Raw genomic sequence first — 18,611 nt, 5'->3', positions numbered from 1 at the left:
ACACCAACACATTTCATCGCACTTCTTCTCCCTCTCTGCCGAGGAGGGCGCTGCGGTCGCCGAAGGGAGCGGACGCACTTCGCATCGGCTCCGATGATTTCGACTAATTGTGCCGGGCCAATCGATTACATCGAAGTGATTCTGGTATAGGGTTGCGCAGCTTGACCCAGGGAATCGGCTGATACCAATTTTCGGCAAGTTGCATCATTTTTCACCCATTTATCGGCATCGACAGATCGGCCAACGTGGTCGGTCGGCTAAGCCTAACCTAGGCTTAGCACGACTTCGGGCCGGGCGCGCCGACGGCGGCCGCCGCGGCGAAGACGGAGACCACCCTGGAGGGAGCGGTGACCACCATGGACACCGACATCGAAACCACCACCACCACCACCTCCATCCAGTTTCCCGAGTACGAGGAAGACGGCAACCACCAGCAAGCATCGACGATGCAAGTTCACTTCACGCAAGGACGGATGTCGGTAGCGGTTACCGGCGTGGATCCAACACCGAAGGAGGGAGGCGAAGGCAGGTGGCAAGAAGCAAGACGGAGAATGCGGCGGCGAGCGACCGGGGAGGAGACGGCCGGCGTTAAGTCGGTTCCCTCTTCTGCCGTTTCCGCGGCTGCTACCGCTTCCGTTCCCGCGCCCGCCGCAACCCCCGCTAAGAATCAGGCGAGGTTCGCGAAACAGGTCGCGGCCATGTTAACCAAGGCAGCGCGCATGCCGCGTGAGTTGCCGAAGGGAGATTTTAGGGTCATACTCCGGCCACGTGGCGGGCTGAACGTAGCTCGCACGGCGGCACCGTTACTAATGGAAGCCATTTTAGAGGTGGCGGGAATTACATTGCAGGAGTCCAGGGAGGACGCGATTTGCACTAACGACGCACAGAATATTATAGTAATCAGCACCCCGCAAGAGCACAGGGCCCAGAAGTACTCGAGCATCAGCTCGCTCAAGATAGCGGGCAGGGTGCACGAGGTGTGCGCGTACGTACCGGCGCCCGAGGGCACCGTGAAGGGAGTTATTAGGAACATTCCGACCGCGTACACGGAGCAGGAGTTACAGGAAATCATAAGTCAGCGGAGAGAACCCGACGGCGCTAGAGGCCCACAGAATAGGTAGTACTACCACGGTGATCGTGGCCTTTGAGGGCACCACAGTGCCCAGTACAATCAAGTTCGGAGCTCTAATTACCAAATGCAGTCTCTATAAGCAGCACTACGAAGTGTGTCACTGCTGCGGCAGGTTGGGACACCGCACGGACGTGTGCCCCTACCCGAACACTAAAGTATGCTTTGCGTGCGGAGCGCCCAACCCGGGCCCCGCGCACGAGCTGGAATGCAAACCCCGCTGCAAATTGTGCGGCGGGGCTCACCCCACCGGGACGGCGGGATGCAAGAACCGCTACAAGACCCCCCACTTGGTAAAACAACGCCGGTGGGAGCGCCGGCGTGCGGAAGAACAAAGGCAGCAACAGCGGCGTGTGCCTACATTAGGCCTGACCGACTTCCCGCAGCTGCAGCGCGCGCCCGAAAAAGGCGCGACACAGCAACACTCAATCCGAGCGGCAACGGTAACAACAACTGCAACAGATGGCAGCGCTCCGGCGGAAAGATCAACCGGCAGCGCGGGAAATCACGGAAAGAGCAGCAGCAGCGGTCAGCTACGAGAAGGAGTAGCGTGGGCAAAGGCAGTGGCGGCGCCGCCGCTACCGCTGCCGCCGCAGCCAAAAGCGCAGCAATAGCAACCAACGGCGGAGACGATCGAGCTTCGCGGTGAGGTTGCGCGTCTCAAGGAGCAGCTAGTGCGGAGGGACAGACAGATACAAGAGCTCAGCACCAAGCTGGACATGGTCCTTAACAACCAACTACAGCAACAACAGCGGCAACAGCCACCGTTACAGGCACTACCGCAAGTCGCGCGTAGACAGGCGCAAAGGCGCGCGTACGCGCAGGAAGAGCAGATGCAGCTGCAGGAGGAGTCGGAGCCGGAATACGCGGCAGGCCTGCCGACAGCGGAATCCACCGAGGAAGAAGAAGAGAGGGAGAAGTAATAGCAGCGACAAGCGGAAGCGGCGAACTTACAACCACGGAAGAAGAAGAGGAAGCAGAGAACTTTAGCCCCAGAGCCAAAAGGCGGGTAACAATGCTAGAAGCGCTCGAGCGCCGCCACCAACGGTTGGACGAGCGTGTCGACCACACGGAAAGGGAGCTAGAAGCGATCAACCAAAGGATAGCAAAGGTGGAAGCAACAACAGCGGACATGAACACCCGCATGGCTAACGTCGAACGCCTGCTCCAACAACTACTGACAAGAATTCCCGATCTCGCCCACCAACAACAGCAGCCGCAGCTGCCACTGCAGCCACAGCCACAGCCACAGCCGCCGCAACAGCAGCCGCCACAACAACACCAACAAACAACCGAAGCCACTCGCCCAACATGGCCGGAACAACGCTAGCGCGCGAGCTCGTGGTGTGGTAATGGAATGCGAATGGCCTGCGCGCAAAGAAGGCAGCTTTACAACAATACATCAAGAGTGTCGGCAGAAGACCGGACGTTATACTCGTACAGGAGACACACACAGAAGACCCCCCGAGCCTGCCGGGATACCGCTCCTACGCCAGCCCGCCCAACGCAAGAACGGCCGGGAAAGGTGAGGGGCAGGGAGTGTGTACTCTGGTAAGGAAAGGGATCACCTACGTAGAACACGGCTTACTACAGAACAGCACCATCGAGCACCTGGCAATCGAAGTCGTGACGGGTCGCAAGAGGAAAGAAAGCACCTTTATAATTAATGTCTACAGTAATCCCAAACAGTTCCAGCAAAAGTTCAGGACACTCATGCATAAAACGAAGCAGCTGGCCGGGGACGACACCGCGCTCGTGTGCGGGGACTTCAACGCGCCGCACACGGCGTGGGGGTACCCGAAGACCACGGCCAAGGGCCGAAGCCTACACGACGAAGCCCTCGAAGCGGAATACCACTTGCTCAACGACCCGAACACCCACACGCGACACGGCACGTCGGTACAGCGAGACACGAACCCGGACCTCGCTTTCTGCAACAAAGCCACCGCCGGAGTGCGCTGGCGGAACACGGGCGAGACGCTCGGCAGCGACCACTGCGTCCTCGAGATTGCGGTGCCGCTGCACGGCCGACCCCCGGCCCCCCGCAAACAGGCAACCACAGATTGGAACAAGTACAGAGCGGAGCTGGACGCCCTGACTGGACGGGTGGAAGACGACATCGAAGAGTGGACGCGAGCCTTGAACGCGGCCGCGCGGGCAGCCACCACGGAAATCGAGGCGGACGAAGGGATCCCGCAGATAGACAGCCGCCTAGCGCACCTGCTGGAGGCGAGAAACTCGCTGAAAGCCCGATGGCGGAGGCAACGTCACAACAGAAGACTCCGCAAACGCATTGCACTATTAAACATAGAAATCGAGAAGCACAGCGTAGTGCTCTGCCGACAGCAGTGGCAGGCGGTCTGTCAAGAAGCGGACAGCCAAATCCACAAGAGCAGGACCTGGCACTTGCTCCGGCACCTTCTGGACGAGAGTAAAACGAAAGGGACCCAGCACCACATCCTCGCACGGACGATGCACAAGGCGAAGCAGGAGCTCGGCGAAGCCGAGGTCCGCCGGCGCATAGACGGCAAGTACCTCCCGTCCACCCCGCCCACCCCCCTACCGAGTTACGCGGGCAAGGCTAACGCCAAGCTCGACGCCGACTCGAGGAGTGGGAGGTTCGGGCAGTCATCCAAACGATAAACAGCAAGTCCGCCCCGGGGCCGGACGGGGTAACCTGAGCGATGCGGCAATAAGGACGCTGACGGGGTACTACAACAAGTGCTGGCGGACCGGCAAGCTCCCAGCCAGCTGGAAGGAGGCCAAAACGGTCCTGATCCCGAAGCCGGGTAAGGCACCGAGCATAGGCAACTTGCGGCCCATATCCCTGACGTCCTGTGTGGGGAAGGTGCTGGAGCACGTCCTGCTAAACAGGTGGCAAGCATACCTCGAAGAGGAAGGCCTGTACCCGGACACCATGCTGGGCTTCCGGGTCAAGCTAAGCACTCAAGATGCGATGTTGCTGCTCAAACACGAGGTCCTCGACCGACCGGCCGGCTCCATGGACAACCGGGCGGTGCTCGGCCTAGACCTGAAAGGCGCGTTTGACAACGTCCGCCACTCAGCCATCCTCGACCAGGTCTCGCGCCTCAACATGGGGGAGAGGTCGTTCGCCTACATTCGCGACTTCCTCTCGGGCCGCACCGCAAAGATCGTGGCCGGAGACATGGAGCTGCCGAAGAAGAGTCTGGGAAGCACGGGAACGCCGCAGGGCGCCGTGATTTCGCCGACGCTGTTCAACATCGTAATGATCGGGGTTGCCCAGCGCCTCCAGGGCATCCCGAAGGTCGGACACACCATATACGCAGATGACATCACGCTGTGGGTGTCCGGCGGCAGTGACGGCGAGATTGAGGCGTCCCTGCAGGAAGCCACAGACGCGGTCGAAGACCAACTACAAGACACGGGCCTGACGTGCTCCCCGACCAAGTCGGAGCTGCTGATATTAACACCAAAGGGAAGAAGAAGAAGCCACAAGAGAGGAGAAGAAGAAGAAGAGAAGCCGGGCATCAACCTAAAGACACGGGACGGGACGGCCATTCCGCGGGTGAAGACGCTTCGAGTCCTCGGACTGCACGTTGACGCTCACGGGCACAATGGCTTCACCGTTGCCAAGCTCGAATTGAAGGTCATGACGGCGATGCGATTAATCAAGAAAGTGGCGTCCAGACACGGAGGCATGAGAGAGGCCAACCTCCTTAAGCTGGTCCAGTCATTCGCCGTGAGCCACGTGGCGTACGTTGCTGCCTTTCACAACTGGACGGTGGCGGAGCGCGGGAAAGTGGACGCTCTACTGCGCAAAGCATACAAGACGGCGTTAGGCCTGTATACACACACTAGCACAGAGAGACTACTAGAACTGGGGGTACATAACACCCTTAGCGAGATCGCGGAAGCGCAAAACACCGCACAGCTCACGCGGCTTACACTCACTAGAACCGGTAGGTCAATTCTTCGCAGAATAGGCTACCGATCGGGAACGCTGCGGGAAAACGAAGGCGGGAGCGGCGAGGGCGGCGGGGGCGGGAGCGGCGATTGCGGCGGCGGAGAGGAGCCGCGGCGGCCGCTGCCGGTGCCGGCGCGGTCGCTGCCGCGCGGGCTGCTCGGCCTCATGCAGATACCGCCGCTACCGAAGCACATGGACCCAGAAGAGAACCGGGAGCGCCGCGCGGCCAGAGCGAGAGCCCTAACGGCCGTGCACGCGACGGACACTAATGCATATTACGTGGACGCGGCGGAATATCCGAACCGCCGGGGCACGTACGCTGTGGCCGTGATTGCAGCGACCTCCGGGAAGTTGTGCTCGGCGGGCAGCGTCAGAGCCCGGGACTCAACGCAAGCGGAGGAGCTGGCGATCGCGCTGGCCCTAGTGGACCCACGGTGCGCGACAGTGCTGTGCGACTCGCGAAGTGCAGTGCTGAACTACGCCAGAAACTCGGTGTCACAGTGCGCGATCAGGGTGTGCGGGGCCCTGCCCCAACGGACGCTACCGGTGGTCCTCAAATGGTTCCCGGCACACGTGGGACCAGTGGGGACCGGGACCAACCGCAACGAGGAGGCGGACCGCGCGGCGCGCGTGCTCACAAGTCACGGCAGTGCCGCCGGAGCAGCCGCTGCTACCGCTGCCGCACCCGCAATGGGGGCGGCGGCGCCGGTGGCGGCTGCGGCCGCAGCGAGTCCGCCCCCTCCATCGAACGCGGAAGGCAACCAAGAAACGGATGAAGACGGGGATGACGAAGAGGAGACAACCCCACTTAGCTCCTACAGAGACGTGCTGGCATGGTACAGGGAGGGCAGACGAGCCTACCCGCCGCCACACCGGAACCTTACCAGAAGGGAAGGGGTGCTCGTGCGACAGCTTCAAACGCGAGCGATATGGACGCCCGTGTTCGCCAAGCACGTGTGCCCCGAACTATTTCCAACGGACACGTGTGCGCTCTGCGGTAGCGCTCGGGCGACCATGCAGCACATGCTGTGGGGTTGCCACCAATCACCACTAGCAGACGAGGACGACCCGCTACCACCGCGTGTGAAGCGCGCGGCGACCAGCGGAACTTACGAACACCAGAAGATGGCTGCGGAGCTCACGCTTGCGGCCATAGAGCGCCAGCGGCCGAAATCGCTGCTACCCACCTCCCCACAGGGGGCTGGAGGGCGGCGACAGTAGGTGACCTAACGGTTCCACGCAGGCTCAATAAAGAAGTTGTATCTCTCTCTCTCTCTCCCTCTCTGCCGCCGATCTCCCCACCTCCGTCGGCGGCGGCAGTGGCGGAGGACAAGTGAGATCGTCTAACAACGGGTTTGAGCTTCCTCTAATTTTATAAAAAAAGAAATTCTACTCATTTGCTTTACCAACACAACTTAACCAACCACCCTTCAGCAATCATGCATTGATTTAACCTGAGCAGAGATTATCTCTTTGAAGTAATCAATGATTCAGTTAAGTGTATTTCCCTTGTCTCTGGTTTCACTCTTTGTAGTGCCACGCACTTGAATTCAAGTGACGTCGCACGAGTAATCGTTGTGGGTGTAGTTTACAGCTTCGCTTTACAACCACCTTCACCCGGTGGATTGGCGCGCAATTTTTCGAGCGTTGCTACGAATGGGGACATAGCGTTTAAACAGGTGTGTGCCAACCTCCAGAGATCAATGCGGGCCGCATTTCACCTGAACTTGATTGCTTGTTCGTACAACAGGTGCACACTAGCTGCACAGAATCCTGGTTACAGGGAAGCAAAAAAGTCAGTCAAAGCAATTCGTGACAAAAGCAAAAAAAAAAAAAGAAGAAAACGAAATCGAAGAAACAGATGGAAATATGATGTAATAGTTGTTAATAAGTATCACCAGGCTTTCGCCTTGGGACACACGACCGTTGGCAAGTGCATTTATTTACGTTTTTATATTTGCCGTATACAATTCGTTTGCCAGCATATGCGACATGAAAATTTATGTCGTCTGTTCGTACCTTTTACTGTGAAGCAACATATTGCGGAGAACTCACAGAAGCGCGAACGAGTGTAACTACGACCGAAAGGCACCGCCACCGCCGCCGTACATGCTGCCGCCGCCGTTGCCGCCGCAAGTTCCACCTCACCGAGTAGCTGGGAATACCTCTGCATGAAGAGTAATTTGCCGGGTTCGAACGCCGGCGTGTGCCTATTATTCTTCAGCTTGAAAGGCTTTCCGAGCGATATTTTCGCCGGTGTATTTCACTCCTAAGAATGCACCCATCACCGGTAGCTGGTTAATACGTGCACTGGCCGGGAGTGGAAGCGGGTGGCGTGAACGCCCGACTGGGCTTCATGCTGCTACCGATGACATGCCCATGGTGCTGGTGGGAGATTTCAACGTGGAGGTCTTATAGCTCAATGCGCACCTTCAGCTATCCTCCGGAACCGAGCGGTTTGAGTCGGGGTTGGTGCGTTACAAAGACAGTAAGATGGCTACGACGGGGATGGAAACAGACAGCCACATGCTTGACCGCTAGTATAAAACTCGAGGTCTCCGAGTTTGTAACTCGCTATGGGACGGACGCACGTCATTCGCTTGGAGGAAGAAGAGAAAAAATTGAAGAACTGTCTGCCCTAACAAAAGCGCGAATGGGCGCCAAAACAATGGAAAACCACTGTCGCCGCCGTTGCTGCCTGAAGTGCTAGCTCGTCGAGTAGCTGCAAATTCCTCACAAATGAACAGCAGCTGTACCATTCGGAACACCGACGTGAGCGAATATTACTTGTTGAGCTTAAAGGGCTTCATTTTCGACGGTATCTTTCATTTTAAGCCCGCGTGCATAACCGGTTGCCGGTTTATGCGTGCACGGCTTGGGACGGGAGCGCAGAGGAGGGCGCACGCGCAGCTATAGGTTTCATGCCCATGTCCGTTGTGCTAGGCGGGTTATTTAAACGTGGAAATCAAAAATCCCAATGGGACCTCTCCAATGTCCTGATTGGTGAAACGGATTTGGGTGGTGTGTTATACAAGCAGTAAGAAGCTTACGATACGGGAGGGAAAGCGACAGTTTCGTATTTGTCTACTAGAATAAACCTTGGGTTCTCCCAAATTCATTCAGCTAATTAGCTAGTAAGTATGCTTAACCCCAAATTATGAAAAATGTGTTTGTATTCTGCGCTCAGTGGAATACGTCCTACTTCGCAGGCTATCCGTCTTCACAGAGTGGAAGGGCGCTAAATTTTTTATTTTTATGTACTTGTTTGTGTAGTTAAGCTTGTCAGATTTTCTGCGGCCAGTCGCAGTTTCGGTTTCAGCGGGTGCGGCGAAGCGTGAGATTTTGTATAAACAAAGCTGTCCACGTGACCGTCAACGGATATCACAGAGCAGAGCTGCCGTAGCACTGTCGAATCGGCGTCGCCGGCAGTTTCTGCGAATGTCCCTACGTACTGATCTCGTCAGCCGCTTAATTAAAAAATTGGCCGCGAATCTGCTCCTTTCGTTGCAAATGTCGTCAAAAGACGATAATCTTTGTAGACATTTGCCAAGGAAATGCCCCCCTTTGCTTTTTCGTTCACCTCTCATGCTGTTCCTGTACCGTCGCGCTTATCCCAAGGTAAACACACTAAAGGTTTGCGCCAGGCGATTTGAATTTACCCCCTTCCACTGCTACAGGGCAGGTTCCTCTATGCCAGCGCTGCAGTACGGCGGAGACGCGCATGAATAGAGGCGGCCGACTACAAGGTTTATAGAACCGCGTGGCCTTGCTCCACGTGCGTTCCAAGCAGAACGTGGAACCTAGCTAGTGTAACCTTTCGTTGCTGTTGCCGCGTGATTTTTCGTATGCCACCAGGAGGCGGCAGTTTTCTGCAGTAGCTGTGGAATATCATTTGCTATCGGAAAACCAAGCATCTATGAATTTTTTATAAAGGAACACTGTAAATATCCCTTGTGTACTAATTTCCTGTCTTATATTTGCGTAATGACTTGTTCTTGTTCAACAAAGTTGACAAGTATGAACATATAAACCGGGCTTAGACGTTTACATTTGGGTGTGAGTATATAGGACTATTGCGTAGTAAGTATTTTACTTTGGCCGGGTGGCTGAACAGAGTTACAGACAGACGTACAGACAGACATACAGACAGACAGACATACAGACAGACCAAAATTTCTGGGTTTAAGTAGCCCAAGAAAGACTATCGTCTTTAAAAGCGACCGTGGATGTGACGCAGCGCTGCGAGTGCAAATTACTACCTCGGCTAGAGAACGACGCGCGACGCTCGAGACAGTGGGCGGAGAGACGCGCTCTGCGAGCAGCCGGCCGGTCTGCCTACAGGGCCGCCTGTAGGTGCGTTCGACTTAACGCATTGGTGGATATTCGATGGCCGCTCTCGTATACGGTGTATATGACGATTTTAATTGCAACCCGCCATTGCATTATTAAATGTGCTGCCTTGTTTGGGACTTGAGTGTCTTTTCGTGCAGCGGTAACCAGCTGTCGCTCAAGCTACCTGCGCCGGCTTGCGCCACTTCGCGGCCGTGGCCGCCTCCTGCACACGACCGCGGTGCGGCTCGTTGAGTGCGCTCTTCGTGTCTCCGGTGCGTTTCCACTTTCAGTGTAATAAAAAGAAATACAAATGGAGTGCCTGGAATCGCTGTAGACCTTAAGTCGCGGCCAGCTGCCCGATGAACCAACGAAATCCCGGCGCCTTCGCCGCCAACGATCGGATCGTTCGTTGCTCGAGAGGAGAAGCTCCGACCTCCGATTGCAGCGGCGAGCCGGGCAGTCCGGAAGCGGCCAACAGAAACTCGTGACGTGTTTGGATGTTGCTTATTTACTCCAAATCTTGGGAATGTCGATTGCGCGAGGTCCTCCGCTGGCTGCTCGGTTGCGTTTTAAACTGACTGTTTTAAACTGTATTGGCTTTAACCTAGTCCAACCGACTCCCCGAAAACAACAGCTAGAAGCAGTGAAACGGGAAGCTTATTCTCAGGGACAAGAGTCACAATGCATAATTAAATTTGGAGACGGGGGAAATTTGTTCTTGTTTCAACAGTTTTCACAGTGATACCAGAGTCCGTCAATGCTTTTCGGCATTGACGGACTCTGGTGATACTTAGCGTCCCGCGTGATATCCAAGCAGGTTTATTCAGACATGTTGAGTCGCATCCTCGTTTCTAGAAGCATACTCAAATTCAACTGTTTTCAACGCAACGGTCGAGCTTTGAACATGCCTTTGTTAGCAGGTAACTCCAATATTGAAAAGACAACGGTGAAGCATCACTGCGCACCTGCCTTTACTTGTGCCTCAAAATTCACACTACCAACGTGCTCTAAAATGGCGTTACTATAAAAAAAATTACACCATCTTCCCGTGTACACCATGAGGAAGATGGTGTAATTTCCCGTGTACACAATTCCCGTGTACACAATTACACCATGAGGATGCGAAGCATCGTGGCGGTTCCGCGTGGTTCCATTGTGTTGCCGTTATGTTGAGTGATCTGGTTTTTACTAGCGCCAGAGGGAATTCCGCGTCCGGGTCCACACCGGTTGCAAAGGAACGCAAGTACTGTTGTGTTACGGTAAGTAGGCGGCGGTTCTCGAGGCGCCGAAACTCGTCCATCATGTTCTTGTCGATGTTGTCTCTGTGGTAGAATCGGTAGTCTCCGTGAGCGTTGGTGAGGTAAAGGTTGTTGACTTTGGTGCACCGGCTGAGAGCAATGTACACGCCCTCCTTTTCGCAGCTTTGTCTTCTCCTTCTTCTTCTTCGGTGGTTCCCCTACGGGAAGATGACGAAGGTGGTTGAACGCGAACCTATCTCGTGATGGATTTTTTGGTTGGCAAATCCCTAGGCGCGTCCTGCCACAATCAGCATCAGAGGCGCTGCGGACGGGGCTGGTTGAGCTGCAAGGCGCATGGCGCTTCCCGCCACAGCTTTCCCACGGGAAATTCAATATCCTCCCCTAAAGTTTTCAGCTCGTCGTTTTCGTTGACATTCAGCTTCGCAGGCCTTCGCTGTATCAGTAGCTTCTTGACGTAGTTTGAATGAGTCAAGGACATAAGGCGCGTTCGTAGCACTTGCTCCTGTCCCGGATTTGTAGCGTAGTGGGAAGAGCACCGCGTACCTCTCGTTGCGGCCAGAGAGCCGTTGGATCGAAACCGGGTGCCGCTAACTATTTCTTTTTTTATATAATGTAGTATCGCGCAGCTGTGGGTGTAAGGAGGAGAGTTGCGCATGCGCAGTGTGAGTGCGGACGCCGACGCGGGACAGGCCACCGCTATAAGATGCTCCGCATCTAAAATCTGTTCGACTGCTAAACACCAAAAGAAACAATTCACTAACCTGCACGGAGTGAATCATGACGAGTGGGCGAAGCACTGGGTATCGTTCTTACCGTAAATCAATCGTGGCACGCACTCGCGCATGTGAATGAGTGACAACGCGTGTGTACAGTATATACAATTCCGATCGAATCCAATCCGATACAATTCAATTTAATCCAATTCAACCCAGTCCAGTCCAATCCGATCGAATGCTCCTCGAACATGCGCAACACTGTGTCCATGGACGCCAAGCCCCGGAGAAAGCGAAATCCTAAGGTGCTTCGCACCTACAATGCTCTTGAAATGTGTGAACCTGTATTTGGCAGTGTTGGACGTGTTGCCTGTGCAATTCGGATAATTAATTTGTGTGTGAAAAAAAAATGGCTGGCGTTTACGGTACTCCCTAATGCGATATTTAGAAGCAGCAGCAGTCCCCTGAGGCAGCACTAACTCGTGGGTTCTCTCGGCGACAGCGATGATGAGCCTCCGCGTCGGCGGCGCGAAGTGCGTCTCAGGAAGGGACCGCTACCCTCGTCTTAGGCAGGGAACGCACACCCTCGTCACACGCATGCCCCCCCTCACGTTTTCGCCACCGTCGCGCAGACGAGCGTCCCGCACGTCTTCGTTTAAAATTATTTTCATTTATGTAAACACTTATGGCGCATATCTTTACGACGTTGTTGGCCTAGGACGTTGTTTTGCCTACAATATTTCTGGCGCCTAAAACATGCTTTTTTAATGCTTGAAAATCCACCCTGTACTAATAACACAGCTCACATATGCCATTGGCTCCACCTGGCTACTTTCGTCTCCTCTTTCCAGAAACAGCTAGCTATAGTTTAATCGATAAAAGATCCACCAGATCCAAGTATAGCTTTCGATGTTAAGAATTTCTAATCGGGAAGTGTGTGCGCGCGTGCGTGCCATATAAGAAGGGAGGCCCTAAGTCGCGACATGGGCCTGCAACAGTATTGATAATTAGACGAAGGCGCTTAGAAATTTCCTAAATAAATATGCAGTTTCAGATAAAGTACAATGCAGAAAATGCCGCGGCTACGGACCGGCCGTGGTGAGAAAAAATGCAAGGAAGCTCAGACTAACGCGTAAGACTTCAAGCTAATTGATTAATTGTGCAAAATATCATCTGCAAAATATCATCTCGAAAATATCATCTGCAAAATATCAGCGGCGAATACAGCCTAGAACATATTTAAAACCAATTTTGAAGTGTGTGAAACGCAACCGAGCAGCCAGCAGAGGACCACGCGCAATTGTAAATAAACAACATCCAAACACGTCACGAGTTTGTGTTTGCCGCTTCCGCACTACCGGCGTTTTTCGCCGGCTCGCCCGGCTCGCCGCTCCAATCGGAGGGCCGGAGGGCGGAGCTTCTGCTCTCGAGAACGAACGACCCGATCGTTGGCGGCGGAGGCGCCGTGATTTCGTCAGCTAATCGGGCAGCTGGCCGCGACCAAAGTTCTACAGCGATTCCAGGCACTCTGTTTCAATAACTGTTTATTACCATTGGATGCGAAAACGCGCCGGAGGCACGAAAAGCTCACTGAGCTAGCCGCACGGTCGCTGTGCAGGCGGCGGCCACCGCCGCGAAGTGGTACAGGCCGGCGCAGGTAGCTCGAGTGATAGCTTGTTACCGCTGCACGAAATTGTCCCCAAATCCCGACCATGGTGGCTTACATGAGAAAGGAGTTAATGATGCGATGGCGGGTTGCATTAAAAATTGTCATCTGCACCGCTTACGAGAGCGGCACTCGAATATCCGCCGCAGTGCTGAGCCGAACACATCTGTAGGCGGACCTGTAGGCAGACCTGTCGGCTGCTCCCAGCGCGCGTCTTGCCAGCCACCGTCTCGAGCGTCGCGCGTCGTTCTTTAGCCGCGGCAGCATTTGCACTCGCAGCGCATGCGTCACATCCACGGTCGCTTCTTAATTAAGCGCCTCACGAGATCAGTACGGGGGGGCATTCGCAGAAACTGTCGTCGATGCGGATTCAACAGTGCTACGGCGGCTCTGCTCTGTGATATCCCTCCGACGGTCACGTGGTCAGCTTTGTTCACACAAAATCCACAAAATCAATTGTTTCGCGGCACTCGCTGAAACCCAAACTGCGACTGGCCGCATTGAAAATGCCTCTAATTAAACAACCGTCGCACGCTGAAGCAAATGAGGTTTCTACAGGTTATAAGTAGGTCACTAGCTACTTATGGCAACAACAAAAAAAAAAAAAAAAACAGGATGCAAAATTTTTTGTGTCATTGCCCCTTTAAGGATGCAAACAGACAGATTTGGTGTCCTGAATTTAATGGGAGTTTGTGCTGCGTAACACCAGTGCATAGGAAATAAATCCTGGTGGCCGAAATTATATGTAGCCCTCCTCTGCAACGTCTCTCATTAAACCAAAACAAGCCAGTTCGGAAATGTTAGCAACAATTCATGCATTTACCTGGGACCGCGGACCTGCAGAGAGGAAGCGCTCATTAGTCGCACGCAGTGAGAGAAGTGCGCTTTCCCGCAAAGCGGTCGGGGACTGCTACGACGCTACAAACATTCGGTGAGTTAGGCGTGCTTCCCAGCAAAGCAAGTACGGCACACTCCCGCACTAGCAGACGACACGAAGCCACGTCTCCAAGCCCCTATGCGCCTGCGCCGCTTAGCTTCGATGCGCGGCCGCGGTTTGTCCGCTGGCGCTCCGCGGAGCGCGGCCAAGCTGTGCCTGTTCGCACCTAAAGTGGACGGCCCTGCACATAAAAAAAAAAAAAAAAAAAAAAAAAAACATGAGTCCCACACAAAACCATTATAAAGAAAGGTTCACATTAACCGTTCATCCTGATGTGACTGGGAGGAGTGGCACGTCGTGGTTCGTATTGGTTTCACGCTGCAGCGCGAGGTGATACGAGGGGAAGCGCGGTGGGCGACGATTTCAGCATACTGCGTACTACCGGGACATCAGCGAAGTAGAACAGCCAGACAGCTCGACGCCCAGTCACAATCGGATGCCAAGGTGCGGCAGGCACCTGGTAGCAGGTGACGAGCAATTGGGGTTACCGAAGGGCAGCAGGCAGCAGATCGCCCATGGGCCAGGAACTCAATGGTTGCGCGCTCGCCACGGGTCAGGTGTGCAGTTAGTAAACCAGACGTGTACCACAGGATGCCAAAGCGCGAAGCTAATCCATCACGAGCTCGGTTTCCGTATGCCCGATGAGCTTTACGTCCCACGCATGCAGCAGCGCTCCTTGGTCTCTCTCCTTAAATTCCCCCGGAAATTTCTCTTAGTTCCATCTGGGCACCAAGTTCATTAATGATGACGATAATAGTTTTCCAATCCGGTCGGTCTCGCTTAGGATGTGCTTAATTGGTTGGTTGGTTGATGATGATGATTATGATGCCACCGATGTTTTTCGCTCGTACCCCTAAGTGGGCATTGGCCAAATCTAAATTAGTACCTGCTGTGCTTCTTTTGGAGCTTACGGGAAATAAATAAGCCCGAGGGAAGTTCGCTATTACAAAAAACCCGATTTAACCCGTAATTATGGATTCCTCAGCTATTCAAGCGACCTGTAGTAGAAAGATAAGCTTGAATAAAATCACAATTACCCCTTTTTACGTAAACCAAATTTGTTGCCACCCCCCCCCCCCCACCCAAAAAAAAAGTGGAATAGAAAAGCGCCAGCCCCATGCGCTTTTCAGGCTTCTTCAAAATCACCTGTTTAGCTGCCAAAAAGTGGCGCCACCCGAGAAAAAAACTGGTAATGGTTTCAGGGAACTGACACTGAACACATAGCGCTGATATGAAGGTATATAAATTCAGCCGCGCAATCCGGCGGCACAGCTGAGTGAAGGCTACTTCGCCATGCCGCCAAGCATGAAGGCGACTGCTGCGCCATAACTAAAAATGCAGGTACTCTCCGTTAAGTAGAAGTGCATCTGGACGAACATTGTCTAAACGCCACAATCTTCTTTATCTTGAAGGTGAAAAAAGAAGACAGGTTTGGGATGTGGAATTGAACGCGAGCTCTGGCAGCGACATTAGCTATACTTTTCTTAATCCCGTTGACCCTAATGCCCGCTTACAAAGGCATTCAAGGTAAACGTACCTCTTTCACGCGTCGAGGAACAAAAAGTAGTGTGCCGTACAGTGGAGACTTTAAGAGGAACTTACCGGTGAAATAACAGATGGAATCGGATAGCATGATTTTAGATACGAAGCATCTCTTGCTCGGGGGGATGTCCCGCGTCCGTGCCCCGTCCGCAGTGCCTCTGATGATGATTGTGGCAGGATTCCTCTAGGGATTGGCCAACCAAAGAATCAATCATGAGATAGCTTCGCGTTCAACCACCGTCGTCATCTTCCCGTAGGGGAACCACTGAAGAAGAAGGAGAAGACAAAGCTGCGAAGAGGAGGGCGTGTACGTTGCTCTCACTCCGTCTGTAGCGCCTCTGATGTTGATTGTCGCAGGATGCCCTTAGGGTTTGGCCAACCAAAGAATCCATCTAGAGATGGCTTCGCGTTCAACCACCGTCGTCATCTTCCCGTAGGGGAACCGCTGAAGAAGGAGGAGAAAAAAACGAAGCTGCGAAGAAGAGGGCGTGTACGTTGCTCTCAGCCGGTGCACCAACAACAACCTTTACCTCATCAACGCTGACGGAGACTACCGATCCTACCACAGAGACGACAGCATCGACAAGAACATGATGGACGAGTTTCGACGCATCGAGAACCACCGCCTTCTCACCGTAACACAACAGTACTTGCGTTCCTTTGCCACCGGTGTGGACCCGGACGCGGAATTCCCTCTGGCGCTACTAAACACCAGATCACTGAACCTAACGGCCACACAATGGAACCACACGGAACCCCCATTATGCTTCGCATCCTCATCAGGGTTCCCCACGGGAAGATCGTGCAAGTTTTAATACATGTGGTACTTACACAAAGCAAGGTTGATTGCTTCAGAGCTAAATATTTGTGATAGTCCCCTTGTAGTGTCTGGCACGTATCCACTAAGAGAGACTGGCCAGGACTAAAGCGTTGACTGCGTCCCTGTTAAGTTTATAGGTTTGCAGTGCCCATTCTGTGCGCCAAACCACAGAATAATGTTTAGCTTTATTTTGTGCTCCAGACGACAGGGTTATGTACTGTTTCGAGATACTGCTAGAGACGATCCACTCGTCGGCTTCCGTGGCTTAGTGGTAGAGTCTGGTGATTTCGCGATAGCGCCCTGGGTTCGAGTCCCACGAGTCCCAGAGGTTGTGTAGTTTTTTTTAGACGTGACTTTTTTGCTCTAAATACATAGAAAATTGGAAATCAGCACTTCGTCGCGGGTTCGGTTCTCGGTCGCGGCGGCCGCTTTTCTGGCGGAAACGAAAAGCAAAAAAAATTCCCCGCATTTCCCCGAGGGGAAGAATGCGAAAGTGCGAATGCACGAGTTGAATTTGCGCGGTTCGGTAATGTTCGCGAAAGAGAGATCACACACACACACACAACTACAAAGAAAGGAAGATGCATTTATTCACAGACACCTATTTGTGTTGTCGTTGTACTTGATTGCTAGAGCGGATCTCAGCTTTGAAATTTCGTGTCAGTACTCCTTTAAGCAGGTGCATTAGCCCTTCTCACGCCCGATTCCTGGCCAATCCCCCACGTGGGTATGTGCCATGTCAGCGGCCAGGCAGCGCGCGCCCATCTCCCCCCGTTGCTATAGGGAAGACGAGGAGCGCGCGCACCCGCAGCTGTTGCTATGCGGACTACGGCGGCGGACGATTCAGGCTCGCTATAGAAGTTCATTCGCACTTAAAACGCCCGTGTGTACGAGATTTAGGCGCACGTTAAAGGTACCAAGGTAAGCGGAATCAATCCGGAGCCCTCCACTCCGGCGCGCCTCATAGCCTGCGTTTCGTCGGCGCGTCAAACCCTACAATCAATCAATCAATCAATCAATCAATCAATCAATCAATCAATCAATCAATCAATCAATCAATCAATCAATCAATCAATCAATCAATCAATCAATCAATCAATCAATCAAATGAGCGTTTGTCCTGTTTTTTCCCGCAACTACCAGCTTGAGCCCCTCGATTTTCGCCCTTTTCCATGCATAGTGATCTCGGACAGTGGACCAGGAGCAGAATCCTGGACCACTCGCCGTCTCGGTCTGAGAGCAGTTAGGGCGTATAAAGACACCCAGAGTGCTGCTTGTTTCTTAGCGTGAAACTTGCGCAATGAAGGCTCCGAGTGGAGAGACTGGATTTTACAACTTTCGCCAACACAGTCCTTTTATAGATTACTTTTCTGCGGCCTAAAGATGAGGATATCGCTTCTTGCATTCGCTCTGTTGCTTGGTTATATACGGTCCAATCCAAAGCCGCTGTCACTTCGGAAAATAGAATGGAATGGATGACTTTATTACAGGAGGAGGCCAATAGGCCCTGGTGTGGGGCACGGGGAAAAGGGGAGGGGAAGATTGTTCATATAAAGTCTGCACTGCACTGTGAGCGTTCGTTCACTTAGCACGGTATGCACAGGTGAAGTTGTGACGAGGGCACTCTACTACGACCATGATTGGGGTATCCAAAAGGAGCCGTTCAGGAGCCACAAGGGGTGTGTTTGGGGGTACATCTAGAGATATGGTGAACGATCCGCCATCATACTACTTTATAGAGACCTGTTTTGAGACCGAATTCTGTAATCTTCTGTAAAATTTGGGGGTTGTTTCTGACGTGTTCGACATTTTCTTCAGAAGTCGTCGGGCGTACGTGCGTCGTAAGGAACTGGTCGCGGTCAGTCGAGTAAGCTGAACAAGCCCAGATGAGGTGGAAAAGATTCGGTGTATTGTTGCTGCCACAGTAGGGGCACCGAGGACTAGCAAGGTGCCTATGCGTTGTCCATTTGGAGATGACGTCCGGAGTGTAGGCCGAGTCAGCGTAGACTTTATTAGCGAAAATTTCTCCTGTTCTTGGCAGGGACTGCAGAGGAGCAAGAAAACCAGGTGGTGAGGCGTCGGCAAGCCGTTGCCGGCTGAGGTTCTTAATTCGACGGTATTTTTGCTGCCAGTCCATTTCGCATGCCTGTTGGGGCTCAGGTCTTCCTTGGATGGACACGGGAACCATGGGAGGATTGCGTAAACACTCCCGGGCAGCATTATGCGCCGAATGGTTTCCGTCCGCTCCATATGTGTGAGCAGGAGTC

This window comes from Haemaphysalis longicornis, unplaced genomic scaffold (genome assembly GCF_048455015.1).
Source record: "Haemaphysalis longicornis isolate Haplotype H1 unplaced genomic scaffold, Haemaphysalis longicornis Haplotype H1 scaffold_4, whole genome shotgun sequence".
Lineage (NCBI taxonomy): Eukaryota > Metazoa > Arthropoda > Arachnida > Ixodida > Ixodidae > Haemaphysalis > Haemaphysalis longicornis.
This window is presented reverse-complemented; position numbering follows the sequence as displayed.